The sequence below is a fragment of the Schistocerca piceifrons genome, unplaced genomic scaffold, assembly GCF_021461385.2.
Source record: "Schistocerca piceifrons isolate TAMUIC-IGC-003096 unplaced genomic scaffold, iqSchPice1.1 HiC_scaffold_2167, whole genome shotgun sequence".
NCBI classification, from domain to species: domain Eukaryota; kingdom Metazoa; phylum Arthropoda; class Insecta; order Orthoptera; family Acrididae; genus Schistocerca; species Schistocerca piceifrons.
In genome coordinates, this window is record NW_025728083.1 from 607735 (window position 1) to 630495 (window position 22761).

The window sequence follows — 22761 nt, forward strand, 5'->3', positions numbered from 1 at the left end:
TTCACGTTAACGATGAAACACAGAAATAGCGTCGGGATTTAATTCAAACGGCACAATGCCGACAGGGTACAGGAAGACTGACTCATCTCATTGTTTGTGGTTTGCTTTGAGCGTTTCCTGGGAGACCAGTATTAGATTCCGATCCTACAATGCAGCTTTACTGTATCCGATGGACCTTCACATTGACGATGGAACACAGAAATTGCGTCGGGATTTAATTCAAATGGCACAATGCCGACTTAAGTACAAGAAGACTGACTCTTCTCAATGTTTGTGGTTTGCTTTGAGCGTTTCCTGGGAGACCAGTATTAGATTCCGATGCACCAATGCAGCTTTACTGTATCCGATGCACCTTCACAATGACAATGAAACACAGAATTTGCGTCGGGATTTAATTCAAATGGCACAATGCCGACTTAAGTACAAGAAGACTCACTCTTCTCATTAGTTGTGGTTTGCTTTGAGCGTTTCCTGGTAGACCAGTATTAGATTGCGATGCACCAATGCAGTTTTACTGTATCCGGTGGACTCCCACATTAATGATGAAACACAGTAATTGCGTCGGGATTTATCTCAAATGGCACAATGCCGACTTAAGTACAAGAAAACTGTCTCTTCTCATAGTTTGTGGTTGGCTTTAAGCGTTTCCTGGGAGACCAGTATTAGACTCCGATGCACCAATACAGCTTAACTGTATCCGATGGACCTTATCGTTAACGATGAAACACAGAAATAGCGTCGGGATTTAATTCAAATGGCACAATGCCGGCAGGGTACCGGAAGACTGACACATCTCATTTTTTGTGGTTTGCTTTGAGCATTTCCTGGCAGACCAGTATAAGATTCCGATGCACCAATGCAGCTTTACTGTTTCCGATGGACCTTCACATTGACGATGAAACGTAGAAATAGCGTCGGGATTTAATTAATGTGGCAAATTGCTGACAACGTATAAGAAGACTGACGCTTCTCATTGTTTGTAATTTGCTTTGAACGTTTCCTGGGAGACCAGTATTAGATTCCTATGCACCAATTCAGCTTTACTGTTTCCGATGGACCTTCACATTGACGATGAAACGTAGAAATAGCGTCGGGATTTAATTAATGTGGCAAATTGCTGACAACGTACAAGAAGACTGACGCTTCTCATTGTTTGTAATTTGCTTTGAACGTTTCCTGGGAGACCAGTATTAGATTCCTATGCACCAATGCAGCTTTACTGTATCCGATGGAACTTCACATTTACGATGAAACACAGAAATTGCCTCGGGATTTAATTCAAATGGCACAATGCCGTCTTAAGTACAAGAAGACTGAATCTTCTCATCGTTTGAAGTTTGCTTTGAGCGTTTCCTGGGAGACCATTATTAGATTCCGATGCACAAATGCAGCTTTACTGTACTCGATGGACCTTCACATTCACGATGCAACACAGAAACAGCGTCGGGATTTAATTAAAATGGCACAATTCCGACTTAAGTACGAGAAGACTGACTGTTCTCATTGTTTGTGGTTTGCTTTGGGCGTTTCTTGGGAGACCAGTATTAGATTCCGAAGCACCAATGCAGCTCTACAGTATCCGATGGACCTTCACATATACGATGACACACAGAAATTGCGTCGGGATTTAATTCAAAAGGCACAATGCCGACTTATGTACAAGAACACTGACTCTTGTCATTGTTTGTGGTTTGCTTTAAGCGTTTCCTGGAACACCAGTATTAGATTCCGATGCCCCAATGCACCTTTACTGTATCCGATGGACCTTCACATTTACAATGAAACAACGAAATTGCATCGGGATTTAATTAAAATCGCACAATGCCGCCCAAAGTGCAAGAAGACTGACTCTTCACCCTGTTTGTTGTTTGCTTAGAACGTTTCCAGGGAGACGAGTATTAGATTCAGATGCACCAGTGCAGCTGTACTGTATAAGATGGACCTTCACATTGACGGTGAAACACAGATATTGGGTCGGGATTTAATTCAAATCGCATAATGCCGACTTAAGTACGACAAGACTGACACTTCTCATTGTTTGTGGTTTGCTTTGAGCGTTTCCTGGGAGACCAGTATTTGATTCCGATGCAACTATGCAGCTTTACTGTATCCGATGGACCTACACATTGACGATGAAACATAGAAATTGCGTCGGTATTTAATTCAATTGGCACAATGCCGACTTAAGTTCAAGAAGACTGACTGTAATCATTGTTTGTGGTTTCCCTTGAGCGTTTCCTAGGTTACCAGTATTTTATTCCGATGCACCAATGCAGCTTTACTGTATCCGATGGTCATTCACATTAACGATGATACACAGAAATGGCGTCGGGATTTATTTCAAATGGCACAATGCCGACTTAAGTACAAGAAGACTGACACTTCTCATTGTTTTTGGTTTGCTTTGAGCTTTTCCTGACGGACCAATATTTGATTCCGATGCACCAATGAAGCTTTACTGTATCCGATGGACCTGCACATTGACGATGAAACACAGAAATTGCGTCGTGATTGAATTCAAATGGCACAATCCCTACTGAAGTAGAAGAAGACTGACCCTTATCATTGTTTGCGGTTTGCTTTGAGCGTTTCCTGGGAGACCAGTATTAGATTCCGATGCAACAATGCAGCTTTACTGTATCTGATGGACTTTCACATTGACGATGGAACACAGAAATTGCGTCGATGATTAATTCAAATGGCACAATGCCGACTTAAGTATAAGAACACTGACTCTTGTCATTGTTTGTGGTTTGCTTTAAGCGTTTCCTGGAACGCCGGTATTTGATTCCGATGCCCCAATGCACCTTTACTGTATCCGATTGAACTTCACAGTGACGATGAAACATAGAAATTGCGTAGGGATTTAATTCAATTGGCACAATGCCGACTTAAGTACAAGAAGACTGACTCTTCTCATTGTTTGCGGTTTGCTTTGAGCGTTTGCTGGGAGGCCATTATTCGATTCCGATACAACAATGCTGCTTAAGTGTATCCGATGGACCTTTACATTGACGACGAAACACAGAAATTGAGTCGGTATTTATTTCAAATGACACAATGCCGACTTAAGTAAAATAATACTGACTCTTCTCATTGTTTGTGGTTTACTTTGAGCGTTTCCCGGGAGACCAGTATTAAATTCCGACGCACCAATGCAGCTTTACTGTATCCGATTGACCTTCAGATTGACGATGAGACACAGAAGTTGCGTCGAGATTTAATTCAAATGGGACAATGCCGACTTAAGTACAAGAAGACTGTCTCCTCTCACTGTTTGTGGTTTGCTTTAAGCGTTTCCTGGGAAACCAGTATTAATTTCCGACGCACCAATGCAGCTTTACTGTATCCGATTGACCTTCAGATTGACGATGAGACACAGAAGTTGCGTCGGGATTTAATTCAAATGGGACAATGCCGACTTAAGTACAAGAAGACTGTCTCCTCTCATTGTTTGTGGTTTGCTTTAAGCGTTTCCTGGGAAACCAGTATTAGATTCCGATGCACCAATGCAGCATTACTGTATCCGATGGAAATCCACATTTACGATGAAACACAGAAATTGCGTCGGGATTTAATTCAAATCGGACAATGTCGACTTAAGTACAAGAAGACTGACTCTTCTCATTGTTTGCGGTTTGCTTTGAGCGTTTGCTGGGAGGCCATTATTCGATTCCGATACAACAATGCTGCTTAAGTGTATCCGATGGACCTTTACATTGACGACGAAACACAGAAATTGAGTCGGTATTTATTTCAAATGACACAATGCCGACTTAAGTAAAATAAGACTGACTCTTCTCATTGTTTGTGGTTTACTTTGAGCGTTTCCCGGGAGACCAGTATTAAATTCCGACGCACCAATGCAGCTTTACTGTATCCGATTGACCTTCAGATTGACGATGAGACACAGAAGTTGCGTCGGGATTTAATTCAAATGGGACAATGCCGACTTAAGTACAAGAAGACTGTCTCCTCTCATTGTTTGTGGTTTGCTTTAAGCGTTTCCTGGGAAACCAGTATTAGATTCCGATGCACCAATGCAGCATTACTGTATCCGATGGAAATCCACATTTACGATGAAACACAGAAATTGCGTCGGGATTTAATTCAAATCGGACAATGTCGACTTAAGTACAAGAAGACTGACTCTTTACATTGTTTGTGGTTTGCTTTGAGCGTTTCCTGGGAGACCAGTATTAGAATCCGATGCACCAATGCATCCTTACTGGATAAGGTTTACCGTCACATTGACGATGAAACACAGAAATTTGGTCGGGATTTAATTCAAATGGCACGATGCCGAGTTAAGGAAAGTAAGTCTGACTCTTCTCATTGTTTGTGTTTTGCTTTGAGCGTTTCCTGGGAGACCAGTATTAGATTCCGATGCACCAATGCAGTATTACTGTATCCGATTGTCCTTCAGATTGTCGATGAGACACACAAATTGCGTCGGAATTTGATTCAAATCGGACAATGCCGTCTTAAGTTCAAGAAGACTGACTCTTCTCATTGCTTGTGGTTTGCTTTGAGCGTTTCCTGGGAGACCAGTAAAAGATTCCGATGAATCAATGCAGCTTTACTGTATCCGATGGACCTTCACATTGACGATGAAACACAGAAATTGTGTCGGGATTTAATTCCAATGGCACAATACCGACTTAAGTACAAGAAGACTGACTCTTCTCATTGTTTGTGGTTTGCTTTGAGCGTTTCCTGGGAGACCAGTATTTTATTTCGATGCACCAATGCAGCTTTACTGATTCCGATGAACCTTCACATTCACTAAGAAACACAGAAATTGCGTCGGTATTTGATTCATATGGCACAATGCCGACTTAAGTACAAGAAGACTGTCTCTTCTCATTGTTTGTGGTTTGCTTTCAGCGTTGCCTGGGAGACCAGTATTAGATTCCGTTGCACAATTGCAGCTTTACTGTATCCGATGGACCTTCATATTGACGATGAAACACAGAAATTGCGTCTGGATTTATCTCAAATGGCTCAATGCCGACTTAAGTACAAGAAGACTGACTCTTCTCATTGTTTGTGGTTTGCTTTGAGCGTTTCCTGCGAGACCAGTATTAGATTCCGATGCACCAATTCAGCTTTACTGTGTGCGATTGACCATCACATTGACGATGAAACAGAGAAATAGCGTCGATATTTAATTCAAATAGCACAACGCCGAATGGGTGCAGGAAGACGGACTCATATAATTGTTTGTGGTTTGCTTTGGACGTATCCTGGGAGACCAGTATTAGATTCCAATGCACCAATGCAGCTTTACTGTATCCGATGGACCTTCACATTGACGATGAAACATAGAAATTGTGTCGGGATTTAATTCAAATGGCACAATGCCAACTTAAGGACAAGAAGACTGACTCTTCTCATTGTTTGTGGATTGCTTTGAGTGTTTATTGGGAGAACAGTATTAGATTCCGATACACCAATGCAGCTTTACTGTATCCGGTGGACTCCCTCATTGTTGATGAAACACAGTAATTGCGTCGGGATTTATCTCAAATGGCACAATGCCGACGTAAGTACAAGAAAACTGACTCTTCTCATTGTTTGTGGTTTGCATTGAGTGTTTCCTGAGAGACCAGTATTAGATTCCGATTCACCAATGCCGCTTTACTGTATCCGATGGTCTTTCACATTAACGATGAAACACAGAAATTTTTCGGGATTTAATTCAAATGGCACAATGCCGACTTAAATACAAGAAGACAGACTCTTCTCAATGTTTGTGGTTTGCTTTGAGCGTTTCCTGACTGACCAGTATTTGATTCCGATGCACAAATGAAGCTTTAATGTATCCGATGGACCTGCACATTGACGATGAAACACAGAAATTGAGTCGGGATTGAATTCAAATGGCACAATCCCTACTTAAGTAGAAGAAGATTAACCCTTCTCAATGTTTGCGGATAGCTTTGAGCGTTTCCTGCGAGACCAGTATTTGATTGCGATGCTCCAATGCAGCTTTACTGTATCCGATGGACGTTCACATAGACGATGAAACACAGAAATTGCGTCGTGTATTAATTCAACTGGCATAATGCCGACAAGGTACAAGAAGACTGACTCTCCTTATTGCTATGGTTTGCTAAGAGCGTTTCCTGGGAAACCAGTATTAGATTCGGATGCATCATTGCGGAATGACTGTATCCGATGGATCTTTACATTGACGATGAGACACAGACATTGCGTCGGGATTGAATTAAAATTGCGCAACGCCGACTTAAGTACAAGAAGAGTGACTCTTCTCATTGTTTGTGGTTTGCCTTGAGTGTTTCCTGGGAGAGCAGTACTAGATTCCGAAAAACCAATGCAGCTTAACTGTAACCGATGGACCTTCACATTAACGATGAAACACAGAAATTGCGTCGGGATTTAATTCAAATGGCACAATGTCGTCATAAGTACAAGAAGACTGACTCTTCTCATTGTTTGAGGTTTGCTTTGAGCGTTTCCTGCTAGACCATTATTAGATTCCGATGCACCAATGTAGCTTTACTGTATCCGATGGCCTTCACATTGACGATGAAATTCAGAAATAGCGTCGGGATTTAATTAAAATGGCACAATGCCGACTTAAGTACGAGAAGACTGACTTTTCTCATTGTTTGTGGTTTGCTTTGAGCGTTTCCCGGGAGACCAGTGTTACATTCCGAAGCACCAATGCAGGTTTACAGTATCCGATGGACCTTCACATAGACGATGAAACACAGAAATTGCGTCGGCATTTAATTCAAATGGCACAATGCCGACTTAAGTACAAGACGACTGACTCTTCTCATTGGTTGTGGTTTGCTTTGACCGTTTCCTCGGAGACCAGTATTAGATTCCGATGCACCAATGCAGCTTTACTGTATCCGATGGTCTTTCACATTAACGATGAAACACAGAAATTTTTCGGGATTTAATTCAAATGGCACAATGCCGACTTAAATACAAGAAGACAGACTCTTCTCATTGTTTGTGGTTTGCTTTGAGCGTTTCCTGACTGACCAGTATTTGATTCCGATGCACAAATGAAGCTTTACTGTATCCGATGGACCTGCACATTGACGATGAAACACAGAAATTGTATCGGGATTGAATTCAAATGGCACAATCCCTACTTAAGTAGAAGAAGACTAACCCTTCTCATTGTTTGCGGTTAGCTTTGAGCGTTTGCAGGGAGACCAGTATTAGATTCCGATGCAACAATGCAGCTTTATTGTATCCGATGGACCATCACATTGACGTTGAACACAGAAATTGCGTCGGGATTTAAATCAAATCGCACAATGTCGACCTAAGTACGACAAGACTGACTCTTCCCATTGTTTGTGGTTTGCTTTGAGTGTTTCCTGGGAGACCAGTATTTGATTCCGAAGCACCTATGCAGCTTTACTGTATCCGATGGAATTTCACAATGACGATGAAACATAGAAATTGCGTCGGGATTTAATACAAATGGCTCAATGCCGACTTAAGTACAAGTAGACTGACTCTTCTCATTGTTTGTGGTTTGCTTTGAGCGTTTCCTGGGAGACCAGTATTTTATTTCGATGTACCAATGCAGCTTTACTGATTCCGTCGCACCTTCGCATTCACGAAGAAACACAGAAATTGCGTCGGTATTTAATTCAAATGGCACAATGCCGACTTAAGTACAAGAAGAATGTCTCTTTTCATTGTTTGACGTCTGCTTTGAGCATTCCCTGGGAGACCAGTATTAGATTCCGTTGCACAATTGCAGCTTTACTGTATCTGATGGACCTTCATATCGACGATGAAATACAGAAATTGCGTCTGGATTTATCTCAAATGGCTCGATGCCGACTTAAGTAAAGGAAGACTGACTCTTCTCATTGTTTGTGGTTTGCTTTGAGCGTTTCCTGGGAGACCAGTAATAGATTCCGGCGAATCACTGCAGCTTAACTGTGTCAGATGCACCTTCATATTGACGATGAAACACAGAAATTGCGTCGGGATTTAATTCAAGTGGCACAATGCCGACTTAAGTTCAAGAAGACTGACTCTTCTCATTGTTTGAGGTTTGCTTTGAGCGTTTCTTGGGAGACCAGTATTAGATTCCGGTGCACCAATGCAGCCTTACTGTTTCCGATGGACCTTCACATTGACGATGAAACACAGAAATGGCGTCAGGATTAAATTCAAATGGCACTGCGCCGACAGGGTACAGGAAGACTGACTCATATAATTGTTTGTGGTTTGCTTTGGGCGTATCCTGGGAGACCAGTATTAGATTCCCATGCACCAAAGCAGCTTTACTGTATCCGATGGACCTACACATTGACGATAAAACACAGGGATTGCGTCGTGATGTAATACAAATGGCACAATGCCGACTTGTAAACGAGAAGACTGACTCATCTAATTGTTTGTGGTTTGATTTGAGCGTTTCATGGGAGACCAGTATTAGATTCCGGTGCACCAATGCAGCTTTACTGTTTCCGATTGACTCTCACATTGACGATGAAACACAGAAAATACGTCGGGATTTAATTCAAATGGCACAATGCCGGCTTCAGTTCAAGAAGACTGACCCTTCTCATAGAATGTGGTTTGCTTTGAGCGTTTCCTGGGAGACCAGTATTAGATTTCGATGCAACAATTCAGCTTTACTGTGTCCGATTGACTTTCACATTGCCGATGAAACAAAGATATAGCGTCGGGATTTAATTCAAAGCAAACAATGCCGTCAGGGTACAGGAAGACAGTCTCATTTCATTGTTTGTGGTTTGCTTTGGGCGTATCCTTGGAGACCTGTATTAGATTCCGATGCACCAATGCCGCTTTACTGTATCAGATGGACCTTCACATGGACGATGAAACACAGAAATTGCGTCGGGATTTAATTCAAATGGCACAATGCCGACTTAAGTACAAGAGGACTGACTCTTCTCATTGTTTGTGGTTTGCCTTGAGTGTTTCCTGGGAGACCAGTATTAGATTCCGGAAAACCAATTCAGCTTAACTCTATCCGATGGACCCTTACATCGACGAGGAAACACAAAAATAGCGTCGGGATTTAATTCAAATGGCACAATGCCGACAGGGTACAGGAAGACTGACTCATCTCATTGTTTGTGGTTTGCTTTGAGCATTTCTTTGGAGACCAGTATTAGATTCCGATGCACCAATGCAGCTTTTCTGTTTCCCATGGGCCTTCACAATGACAATGAAACATAGAAATTACGTCGGGATTTAATTAAAGTGGCAAAATGCCGACAAGGTACAAGAAGACTGACTCTTCTCATTGTTTGTGGTTTGCTTTGAGCGTTTCCTGGGAGACCAGTATTAGATTCCGATGTACCAATGCAGCTTTACTGTGTCCGATGGACCTTCACATTGACGATGATACACAGTAATTGCGTCGGGATTGTAATTCAAATGGCACAATGTCGACAAGGTACAAGAAGACTGACTCCTCTCATTGTTTGTGGTTTGCTTTGAGCGTTTCCTGGGAGACCAGTATTGGATTGCGATGCTCCAATGCAGCTTTACTGTATCAGATGGACCTTCACAATGACGATGAAACACAGAGATCGCGTCATGAATTACATCAAATGGCATAATGCCCACAAGGTACAAGAAGACTGACTCTTCTTATTGTCTGTGGTTTGCTTTGGGCGTATCCTCGGAGACCAGTATTAGACTCCGATGTACCAATGCAGTTTTACTGTATCAGATGGACCTACCCATGAACGATTTAACACAGAAATAGCGTCGGGATATAATTCATATGGCACAATGCCGACTTAAGTACAAGAAGACTGACTCTTCTCATTGTTTGTGGTTTGTGGTTTGTGGTTTGATTTGAACGTTTCATAGGAGACCAGTATTAGATTCCGGTGCACCAATGCAGCTTTACTGTTTCCGATTGACTCTCACATTGACGATGAAACACAGAAATTGCGTCGGGATTTAATTCAAATGGCACAATGCCGACTTCAGTTCAAGAAGACTGACCCTTCTCATAGAATGTGGTTTGCTTTGAGCGTTTCCTGGGAGACCAGTATTAGATTTCGATGCAACAATTCAGCTTTACTGTGTCCGTTTGACCTTCACATTGCCGATAAAACAAAGATATAGCATAGGGATTTAATTCAAAGCAAACAATGCCGACAGGGTACAGGAAGACAGTCTCATTTCATTGTTTGTGGTTTGCTTTGGGCGTATCCTTGGAGACCTGTATTAGATTCCGATGCACCAATGCCGCTTTACTGTATCAGATGGAGCTTCACATGGACGATGAAACACAGAAATTGCGTCGGGATTTAATTCAAATGGCACAATGCCGACTTAAGTACAAGAAGACTGACTCTTCTCATTGTTTGTGGTTTGCTTTGAGTGTTTCCTGGGAGACCAGTATTAGATTCCGGAAAACCAATTCAGCTTAACTGTATCCGATGGACCTTTACATCGACGAGGAAACACAAAAATACCGTCGGGATTTAATTCAAATGGCACAATGCCAACAGGGTACAGGAAGACTGACTCATCTCATTGTTTGTGGTTTGCTTTGAGCATTTCTTTGGAGACCAGTATTAGATTCCGATGCACCAATGCAGCTTTTCTGTTTCCCATGGACCTTCACAATGACAATGAAACATAGAAATTACGTCGGGATTTAATTAAAGTGGCAAAATGCCGACAAGGTACAAGAAGACTGACTCTTCTCATTGTTTGTGGTTTGCTTTGAGCGTATCCTGGGAGACCAGTATTAGATTCCGATGCACCAATGCAGCTTTACTGTGTCCGATGGACCTTCACATTGACGATGATACACAGTAATTGCGTCGGGATTGTAATTCAAATGGCACAATGTCGACAAGGTACAAGAAGACTGACTCTTCTCATTGTTTGTGGTTTGCTTTGAGCGTTTCCTGGGAGACCAGTGTTGGATTGCGATGTTCCAATGCAGCTTTACTGTATCAGATGGACCTTCACAATGACGATGAAACACAGAGATCGCGTCATGAATTACATCAAATGGCATAATGCCCACAAGGTACAAGAAGACTGACTCTTCTTATTGTCTGTGGTTTGCTTTGGGCGTATCCTCGGAGACCAGTATTAGACTCCGATGAACCAATGCAGCTTTACTGTATCAGATGGACCTACCCATGAACGATTTAACACAGAAATTGCGTCGGGATATAATTCATATGGCACAATGCCGACTTAAGTACAAGAAGACTGACTCTTCTCATTGTTTGTGGTTTGTGGTTTGTGGTTTAATTTGAGCGTTTCATGGGAGACCAGTATTAGATTCCGGTGCACCAATGCAGCTTTACTGTTTCCGATTGACTCTCACATTGACGATGAAACACAGAAATTGCGTCGGGATTTAATTCAAATGGCACAATGCCGACTTCAGTTCAAGAAGACTGACCCTTCTCATAGAATGTGGTTTGCTTTGAGCGTTTCCTGGGAGACCAGTATTAGATTTCGATGCAACAATTCAGCTTTACTGTGTCCGTTTGACCTTCACATTGCCGATAAAACAAAGATATAGCGTAGGGATTTAATTCAAAGCAAACAATGCCGACAGGGTACAGGAAGACAGTCTCATTTCATTGTTTGTGGTTTGCTTTGGGCGTATCCTTGGAGACCTGTATTAGATTCCGATGCACCAATGCCGCTTTACTGTATCAGATGGAGCTTCACATGGACGATGAAACACAGAAATTGCGTCGGGATTTAATTCAAATGGCACAATGCCGACTTAAGTACAAGAAGACTGACTCTTCTCATTGTTTGTGGTTTGCTTTGAGTGTTTCCTGGGAGACCAGTATTAGATTCCGGAAAACCAATTCAGCTTAACTGTATCCGATGGACCTTTACATCGACGAGGAAACACAAAAAAAGCATCGGGATTTAATTCAAATGGCACAATGCCGACAGGGTACAGGAAGACTGACTGATCTCATTGTTTGTGGTTTGCTTTGAGCATTTCTTTGGAGACCAGTATTAGATTCCGATGCACCAATGCAGCTATTCTGTTTCCCATGGACCTTTACAATGGCAATGAAACATAAAAATTGCGTCGGGATTTAATTAAAGTGGCAAAATGCCGACAAGGTACAAGAAGACTGACTCTTCGTATTGTTTGTGGGTTGCCTTGAGCGTTTACTGGGGGACCAGTATTAGATTCCGATGCACAAATGCAGCTTTACTGTATCCGATGGACTTTCACATTGACGGTGAAACACAGAGATTGCGTCATGTTTTAATTCAAATGGCATAATGCCCACAAGGTACAAGAAGACTGACTCTTCTTATTGTCTGTAATTTGCTTTGGGCGTATTCTCGGAGACCAGTATTAGACTTTGATGCACCAATGCATTTTCACTGTATCAGAAGGACCTACGCATGGACGATTTAACACAGAAATTGCGTCGGGATATAATTCAAATGGCACAATGCCGACTTAAGTACAAGAAGACTGACTCTTCTCATTGTTTGTGGTTTGGTTTGAGTGTTTCCTAGGAGAACAGTATTAGATACTGATACACTAACGCAGCTTAACTGTATCCGATGGACCTTCACAATGACGAGTAAACACAGAAATTGCGTTGGGATTTAATTCAAATGGCACAATGCAAACTTAAGTACAAGGAGACTCATTCTTCTCATTTTTTGTGGTTTGCTTTGAGCGTATCCTGGGATACCAGTATTAGATTCCGATGCACCAATGCAGCCTTACTGTATCCAGTGGACTTTCACATTGATGATGAAGCACAGAAATTGCGACCGGATTTAATTCAAATGGCACAATGCCGACTTAAGTACAAGAAGAGTCACTCTTCTCATTGTTTGTGGTTTGCTTTGAGCGTTTCCTGGGAGACCAGAATTAGATTGCGATGCACCAATACAGCTTTACTGTATCCGATGGACCTTCACGTCAACGATGAAACACAGAAATTGCGTCGTGATGTAATTCAAATGGCACAATGCCGACTTAAGTACAAGAAGACTGACTCTTCTCATTGTTTGTGGTTGGCTTTGAAAGTTTCCTTTGAGGCCAGTATTAGATTCCGAAAAACCAATGCAGCTTAACTGTATCTGATGGACCTTTACATTGACGAGGAAACACAAAAATTGCGTCGGGATTTAATTCACATGGCACAATGCCGACAGGTTACAGAAGACTGACTCTTCTCATTGTTTGTGGTTTGCTTTGAGCGTTTCCTGTGGGACCAGTTTCGGATTGCGATGCTCCAATGCAGCTTTACTGTATCCGATGGATCTTCACAATGACGATGAAACACAGAAATTGCGTCGGGATTTAATTCAAAATGCGCAATGCTGACTTAAGTACAAAAAGACCGACTGCTCTCATTGTTTGTTGTTTGCTTTGAGCGTTTCCTGGGACACCAATATTAGATCCCGAAGCACCAATGCAGCTTTACAGTATCCGATGGACCTTCACATTGACAATGAACCACAGAAACTGCGTCAGCATTTAATTAACTTGCCACAATGCCGACTTAAGTACAAGACGACTGACCCTTCTCATTGGTTGTGGTTTGCTTTGAGCGTTACCTGGGAGACCAGTATTAGATTCCGACCCACCAATGCAGCTTTACTGTGTCGGATGCACCTTGACATAGACGATGAAACACAGAAATTGCGTCAGGATTTAATTCAAATCGTACAATGCCGACCTAAGTACAAGAAGACTGACTCTTTACCGTGTTTGTGGTTTGCTTTGAGCTTTTCCTGGGAGACCAGTATTAGATTCCGAAAAACCAAAGCAGCTGTACAGTATAAGATGGACCTTCACATTGATGATGAAACAAAGAAATTGGGTCGGCAATTAATTCGAATGGCACGATGCCGACTTAAGTAAAATAAGACTGACTATTCTCATTGTTTGTGGATTGTTTTGAGAGTTTCCTGGGAGATCTGTATTAGATTCCGATGCACTAATGCAGCTTAACAGTATCCGATTGACCTTCAGATTGACGATGAGACACAGAAATTGCGTCGGGATTTAATTCAAATGGGACAATGAAGACTTAAGTACAAGAAGACTGACTCTTCTCATTGTTTGTGGTTTGCTTTGAGCGTTTCGTGGGAGACCAGTATTAGATTCCGAAGCACCTATGCAGCTTTACTGTATCCGATAGACCTTCACATTGACGAAGAAACACAGACATTGCGTTGTGATGTAATTCATATGGCACAATGCCGGCTTAAGTACGAGAAGACTGGCTTATCTCATTGTTTGAGGTTTGCTTTGAGAGTTTCCTGACAGACCAGTATTAGATTCCGGTGCACCAATGCAGCTTTACTGTTTCCGATGGACCTTCACATTGACGATGAAACACAGAAATGGCGTCGGGAATTAATTCAAATGGCACAATGCGGACAGGGTACAGGAAAACTGACACATATAATTGTTTGGGGTTTGCTTTGGGCGTATCCTGGGAGACGAGTATTAGATTCCGATGCACCAAAGCAGCTTTACTGTATCCGATGGACCTACACATTGACGATATAACACAGGGATTGCGTCGTGATGTAATTCAAATGGCACTATGCCGACTTAAAAACGAGAAGACTGACTCATCTCTTTGTTTGTGGTTTGATTTGAGCGTTTCATGGAAGACCAGTGTTGGATTAGATTCCGGTGCACCAATGCAGCTTTACTGTTTCCGTTTGACTTTCACATTGACGATGATACACAGAGATTGCGTCGGTATTTAATTCAAATGGCACAATGATGGCTTCATTTCTAGAAGACTGACCCTTCTCTTAGATTGTGGTTTGCCTTGAGCGTTTCCTGGGAGACCAGTATTAGATTCCGATGCACCAATTCAGCTGTACTGTGTCCGATTGACCTTCACATTGACGATGAAACACAGAAATAGCGTCGGGATTTAATTCAAATGGCAGAATGCCGACAGGGTACAGGAAGACTGACTCATCTCATTGTTTGTGGTTTACTTTGAGCATTTCCTGGGAGACCAGTATGAGATTCCGATGCACCAATGCAGCTTTACTGTGTCCGAAGGACCTTCACATTGACGATGATACACAGTAATTGCGTCGAGATTCTAATTCAAATGGCACAATGTCGACAAGGTACAAGAAGACTGACTCTTCTCATTGTTTGTTGTTTGCTTTGAGCATTTCCTGGGAGACCAGTATTGGATTGCGATGCTCCAATGCAGCTTTACTGTATCCGATGGACCTTCACATTGACGATGAAACACGGAAATTGCGTCATGAATTAATTCAAATGGCATAATGCCCACAAGGTACAAGAAGACTGACTCTTCCTTTTGTCTGTGTATTCCCTTGGCCGTATCCTCGGAGACCAGTTATAAAATAAATAAAATAAAATAAAATAAAATATTAATTATGTATTATTGTATGATAGTGATTGGTTGTACTTAATATTTCCGTGACGTTTAATTATTCGGTATCAGACGCTTGACAATGGCTTTTTCGTAAATGTAATGTTATTCGTAGTTGACCGTGAAATAAGACTCATATAATCGGACTTCGTATTTAAATCGTTTCCAAAGATTGCTGCGGTAGGTGCGGACTCAAATCTAAATCTCAATATTAGAATAATTTGCCAGCCATGTCAATACGTCGTACAGAGGTGACTGTCTACTAAACATAAAAAGTTTACACAGTTAGTTAAATCAGATATACTCAACGAATAAGCCTACAGTTAAATAATTCTACTTACTTTCATAAATATAAATTCTTTACAGATTCGAATGCCTAGTAAGATTGCAACTCGCAGTGATCTTATATAACATTAAATATGGCGGTGTGCCAGTCAATGAAATATACGTGCTTCCCGCACCACTTATCCAAGACCTCCCTCTCCTTAATCAAACATAAGAGTATCGTAATTGTGTTTTTGTTTTATCAGCGACACAGCGCTGCAGTTCTGTGCCATAGGCTTTATTTATTTCTCACAGATTAATTATTTAATTAAGATTTCGCGTTTCCGAGGAAACTCACGCACGGCATGCAAATGTGCCTTTATATTGCCCCCTGAATTGCGAGGCGAAAGGACACACCTGCAGGCGAGCAATTCACCTAAAGGCACAAGAAAATCTAAGTTATCTACAACTATTTACATGACTTACATTATACTGTATATTATATACAAAATTTGAATGACGCGCTTTCGCCGAAAAAGTTCTTATGTTGGCAAAACAGAGTGCGCGCATGCGCAGAAGCGTCTGTGTAACTACGGCACTGCCGTTATTTCGTAAATTTAGGTCACGCGGCACAGTATTGCAGTTCATATTGTTCGTGTGCGCGCGCATTTCTTAGTCGTTGCACAAAGAAAATATTCCACCAAGATTACATATGAAGACTACATTCTATGACAGGTAACTTAGTTTTAAAATTACAATATTTGTTATAATACAATACAACTTTAGATTGTTGAATGTTCTTAGTTACATAGCATTGCAATGAAATGCTTCAACGAAAAATGTTCTGTTGTTTCAGGTGCGTTGACCTATACACATCGTGTCGTTATTACAGTTTATATTCATCTACTGCACAGTACTGTTTCACAGGTTAGTGTCGTCGTGGTAAAGTTTTTTGATCACAGTAACATCGCTGTATAACAACGTGATTGATACATAAGCATGTCCATTTCCTATTTCCATTATAGTCGTTGTGATGCAGTTCGTTGTGACAAAAAGCATTGTTTATTACAGATCAGACGTGACCCGTCGAGTAATTAGTCCATATGCAGTTCGTTTTCGATATTCCGTGGAAGCTTGGTTGCAGAACCTCGGACGGCACATAGCTGGCGTCGATCCTTGGACAGTCCAGGTAAGAGTGTCCGTCACATTTCGAGAACATTTCGTTCCCTGAAGTTCCAACCAGAATTCTTCCACCCGTCGTGTTGTTTTCTGGACAGGCACTTTGTGTCCATTTAATCCAGTTAACATCTTGAAGTTGGGTACTGTAGTAATGTCACTAGACAATGCACGAATTATGCACTTCACATATTCAGTTTTTTTTTTTTTTTTTTTTTTTTTTTTTAAATATAGCTCACCTAAATGTTCGTAGTTACTCATCGAAGAAATCGTTCATCGCGTTTACAAATGTACGATGCATCATGAATGTCATTAACAGTTTCATTCACATAGGTTTCTGCGTAGTTGCAGACTTAGTAATGTACGTTAATGTCCGTGAACAGTGGTTCACTACGCATTTTTTTTTTTAAAAGTTTTTCACATTTTGGCACTCGTCATCGTTCAAATTTTCACACAGTAACAGTTACATTATACATCAGTTAAAAAAAAACATAAGTAATCATACATATACACGTCACATATTTTCTTAGCATAAACATAATACAGTTACACATAAACATGTTTTCATCATTATTACATAGCTATAAATTATTACATTGTGTCACATTTGATTACATGGATTGCAGATATTTACGTCCTCTTTAACGGTTTTGCTGGGATTTTATCGATGTTTTTTGTGATGTCATCTGAAATTAAGATAGGTTAGACACAACATTCATTACATCAGTAGGCAAGACCAGGCGTTTTCACTACTCAATAAATATTCAAAATAATAAGAGACGGAAAGCTGTTAGATTCCTCGCGTTTTGTGCGTGTGTGTATAGTGTCTGTGTGGTCTTGGCTACTGGTAGATGCTTTTCTTGCTGAGAGATGTGCGTCTAATCTATTTCTCGAAGTAAAAGATCGCTTCACAGATGACGTCTGTCGGTTCGTCAGGTGTCATATCAAGTCAGTGGTACCTACAGTCACAAATGTTCCGTGAAAAATTTATATATCATTCACTGCTACGTAATCATAAATTTTACTTTAATATTCAGTCTTCTCGGTGGTGCCGCGGCGTTGAAAGAAAAGTTCTTCTGTCTTCAACTGCGTCACTGGAACCGCTGAAATGAAAATTTCTATACTGCTTATTATCTTTGTTGTAGCAAACAGAGTTTTGCGAGTTGCTTAGCAATGTTTTCATGGGTATGACTTTGACATTATTTGGCATGAAATGCTCTAAGATCTCGGTGTGCGTATAGCCCAATAATTTTGTTAGTTCTAGGATGTTGTAACAGATACGCACCAGGATGCGGTATGTTAACAATTATATAAGGTCCTTCATATAGCAGACGCCACTTAGCGTTGCGCCGTTTGAGTGCTACAGATTTATGATGAGTACGAAGTAGTACAAGCATTCCTACCTTTAATTTCTGTTTTCTTTTTATTATGTTTGTGTGATGTTTGTTTCGTATCTGTGCGTGATGTGTCAATGTAGTCAATAGTTCTTTTATTTTCTGTTCAGGTGTGGTTTCCTTGTCTGACAACTTAGGTAATGGTTCTATCCACTGATCGTTCTGTTTACAATTGAACATGATCTCGTTAGGTGTGTAATTCGTATCGTAAATATTTAAGTTATTGTGTACGTCTTCGAAAAGACTTAGGTAGGACACCGAATTAGTATGTTTTGATGAAATATAGGTCCTCATGAATCGATTTAGTTCTCGGAAAAGTCTCTCAGTCGCGTTACATTGTGGACTAAACTTTGAAATAAATATACTTTTAATGTTATTGTCCTTCAAGAAATTTCTCCATTTGTACCCAGAGTAGTATGCTGCATTATCTGACAGAATTGCTTTAGGTTTTCCCACGTGCGTCAGGTAATCACTTGAGAATCTTCGTATTATAGCATTTGCAGAGGCGGATTTTAAAGCATAAAGTTTTACATGTTTAGAAAATATATCGTAAAAAGCTAAGATATATTTGACGCCTCCAGAGCTTGCTGGATGCGGTCCACTGATGTCAGTACACAGAATTTCCAGGGGTTTACTAGGTAAAATAGAATGTAAATCTGTTTTTGTGGATAAATTCTGAGGTTTTGATTTTTGACATATGACACATGTTTTTAGTTCCCTATAAATTTTTCTTCTCATATTGCTAAAATAACAGTATGTACTGAGCTTTGCCAAACACTTTTTCGTCCCATAATGACCCCAAACTAAGTGTGTGTGCCAAATTAGATTACGTTCAGACTGTTTGGGAATGCATACACACCAGTTAGTAGCATTTGGATGTCGGCGGTAAAATAACACATCATTGTGTAACTTGTAATACTTAGTCAAAGGATGGTTGTGTTTTTCTACCAGTAATGTTATTATCTTATACGAGTGAGGATCAGATTTTTGTAATTCAGCCATGTTTCTGCACATATCAATATAATATTGGTGATACTGCTTGTCTTGCATTAAGAGAATCCTGTAGTCATTTATATTTTCTAAGTCACTGTTGGTGTCATTCATACCTTGTGGAAGTCTAGACAAAGTGTCTGCAATGGTGTTGTCCTTACCTCTTATGTACTTAATTTCAAAACAGTAGTTCTGAAGTGTAACTGCCCATCGTGATAGTCTAGGATGTACAAGTTTACAAGTTAACAAAAATGTCAGGGCCTGGTGATCGGTGTAAATTACCGTATGTTTTCCAAATAAATAATAATTGAATTTCTTGAATGCCCATACTATGGAAAGTGTTTCTAACTCAGTAGTGGAGTATGTACGCTCACATTCAGTTAGAGTGCGACTCGCAAACCCAATAATTCTTATCTGTTCCTCCTCTTTATTCTTTACAACTTGAAATAAGCAACAGCCCAAGCCAGTACGTGAAGCGTCACAAGTCATACAAAAATCTAAATTGAAATCAGGATGGCTCAATATGTTAGCATTCACTAAAGCATGTTTAATTGTATTAAAGTCATTCTGGCACTGTTCCAACCAGATCCAAACTTGATTCTTTCTGAGTAGATTTAGCAGATGTTTACTGTTCAAAAGTGGTTGTGGCAAAAAACGTCTGAAAAATGAACATAGCCCAAGGAATGATTTTAACTGCTTTTTAGTTCGAGGGCTAGGAAAGTTTCTGATAGCATCTAATTTACTGGGATCCGGACGTATGCCCTGTGAATTAATGATATGTCCTAAATACTTTATCTCACTGCAACCAAATTTTGATTTTCTTAGGTTGGCTGTGACTCCAGCTTGTGCAATTTTTTTTTAAAATTCTTTGAAGAGTGTCAACGTGTTCATTCCAAGATTGTGTAGCTATCAGTATATCATCTACATAGTGTGTGACTGTCTCAACTAAATCGTCGCCAAGCACGGTATCCAGGGCTGTAATGAATACCCCAGAGCTGACATTCAGTCCGAAGGGTAGAACACAAAACTGATAGGTTCGCCCCCCGAACATAAATGCAGTATATTTCCGAGAATCAGGAGTGATACCCACCTGCCAAAACGAATTAGCGAGATCTATTGTGGAAAAATATTTTGCATCTAGAAATTTCTGTAATTGCTCTTCTAAATTTTCAGGTTTTGTGTGAACCGGTAAAATTATTTCATTAATAGCTCGTGCATCTAACACTAACCTAATGCTTCCATTTGATTTTTTGACAACAAGTAGAGGACTACAATAAGGTGAGGTGGATGGTTCAATGACCTTCCAGTCTAACATTTGTTTTAATTCTTGCCACACAGCAGGTCGTTGAGATAACGGTACGTTATATGTCTTATGGTAGAAGATCTTGTGAGGCTTAACTTCAATCTTGTACACATACGTGTTGATAACACCTAAACGTTTGGTAAAAACTTGTAAATATTTGGATAACACTTCCTGTAGTTTTATACGTTCATGTACACTGAGAGCTGTAGCTTCACTTATCTTATGATCAAGCAATGTTTTCAAGTCCATTAGCTCTGTGTCAGATGAGTGTGTTTGCATGTCTTGAATGTCTTTGTCAAGTACTAACTGAACCTTGTACCCTGTACAGTGTTTGTCATGCTTTAGAGTTCTCCTGTCCAAATCAATAATAATTACACTGCCTTTATCATTTAAAATACATTTACCTTTGGAGAAGTCTATAATGCAGTCCTTCTCGCTCATAATATCTATTCCTAATATGCAATTTGTCACAAGGTTTTGTACAACCAGGAATGGCCATTGTACGGTTCCATTACCTATTTTAACGTTTACAAAAACTTGCTTTGTAACCCTACATGACTTATTACCTAGAGCGGTAGTTATTTTACAGTTTTGGGCAGGAAACTCAGGCACAGGCTCCAATTCACACATCTTTTTATAGAAATTAAAAGACAAAACGCTCACAGCTGCACCTGTATCTAAGATAATAGTAGTTGGAATCCCACCTACTACACCAGTAGTAGATGCTAAAACAATTTCATTTGTGTTTAAACGACATTGTGTACTGTCTTGTAAAAGTTCATCTGATATATTGTCATTGTGGTTGTATCCTATAAATAAAACAGGTAGCTTTTGTTTAGAATTATTAGGCACATCAATATTTTGTTGTTCAATTGTGGTGTCAAATAACTGATTAACATTGAAGTCGCCCCCCAAGAATTCTTCAGCCACGACCTGGGGCAAAGTAGTGACTGTTTCTAGTTTGTTGGATTATCATTTGTACTAGGTACTGACACAGATTGGGGTTGTGCATCAGGTGTCATTTCTATTATATTCACATTCGGATATTGCCTATTATGATCTCCAAACTTTTGCGGTTGTTGTTGCTGTTGCGCATTATAACTTACCTGTCGGTCGTAAGGTATGCTCCAATTTTGTCCTGGTGGCTGCTGTGGTAAAGCAGTATTTGAATGATAGTATTGATCGCTACGAGTCCAGCCTTGATGCTGTCTTGGCTCGTAGTTATTATGATCTCTATTTCTGTTTGTGTTTTTGTTGTTACATTTGTATCCGTTGTTACCGTTGTTGTTATTACCGCGGTGCCTTTTGTATGGATTGCCGCATGAAGTGTTATTACTGTTGTAATTGTTGTTTGTATTGGAATACGCGTGTTGATTTTGATTTCCGTATTGAGACGGCATGTGAGTTTGCTGTTTTTGCTGTACCGCGTATCCAACTGTGGGCGCGCCAGAATTGTGTTGGCAAGCCTGCATGTTTTGCATACCACTAGTGTAAACATTGTGGCTGCTGTTTTGCCGCGCGAAGCGCTGATCTTCAAGTAACATGTCAACCGAATCTAAAGCTGTTAAAAAATAATCTGAATCGTCATCCGGGATATGTAGAAGTTTTTCCTTAATGTTGAATGGCAATTTGGCCTTCAACGCTCGGAGTATATCACGCGTTGCGACTGGTTCGTCTAAAAAATGTCCCATGTTCAAGTATTTTTCAAAATATCTGCGTAAGTTACCATTTTTACTGTTAAAAGTTTCAGGTTCTAAAATTTGTCTTCTGAGTCGCTCCTGGACGGATTGCGACCAGAATTTGTTCAGAAAAGCACGCTCAAACTCACTGTACGTGGTACATACGTCAGCTTGACTGTATGCCCAGACAGCTGCACCGCCTTGGATGTAACCGACAATATATGAAATCTTTTTCCGGTCACTCCAAGTGCGTGGAAATGCGTTACTAAAAGATTTAAGAAAAATCACCGGATGAATGGTTCGTTTTTCTGGGATAAAAGCCTGAAATCGCCTGTGTTTTATTAAGCTTTCTTCTTCCTTTGCATTATGATATGGATTTGTTCCACTGTAATTACTGCAATGCTCAGCTGGCGAGTAATTACGATAATGTTGCTGTAGTTTACCATGATAATAGCTTGTGTTTGTGTTTGCACGTTGTGGTATGTGTTGTTGTCGTGGTGTGTTTTGTTCTTGTGTGTATGTTGTGTGCGGTATGTGTGCGTCAAACTCGTATGTATATTGGT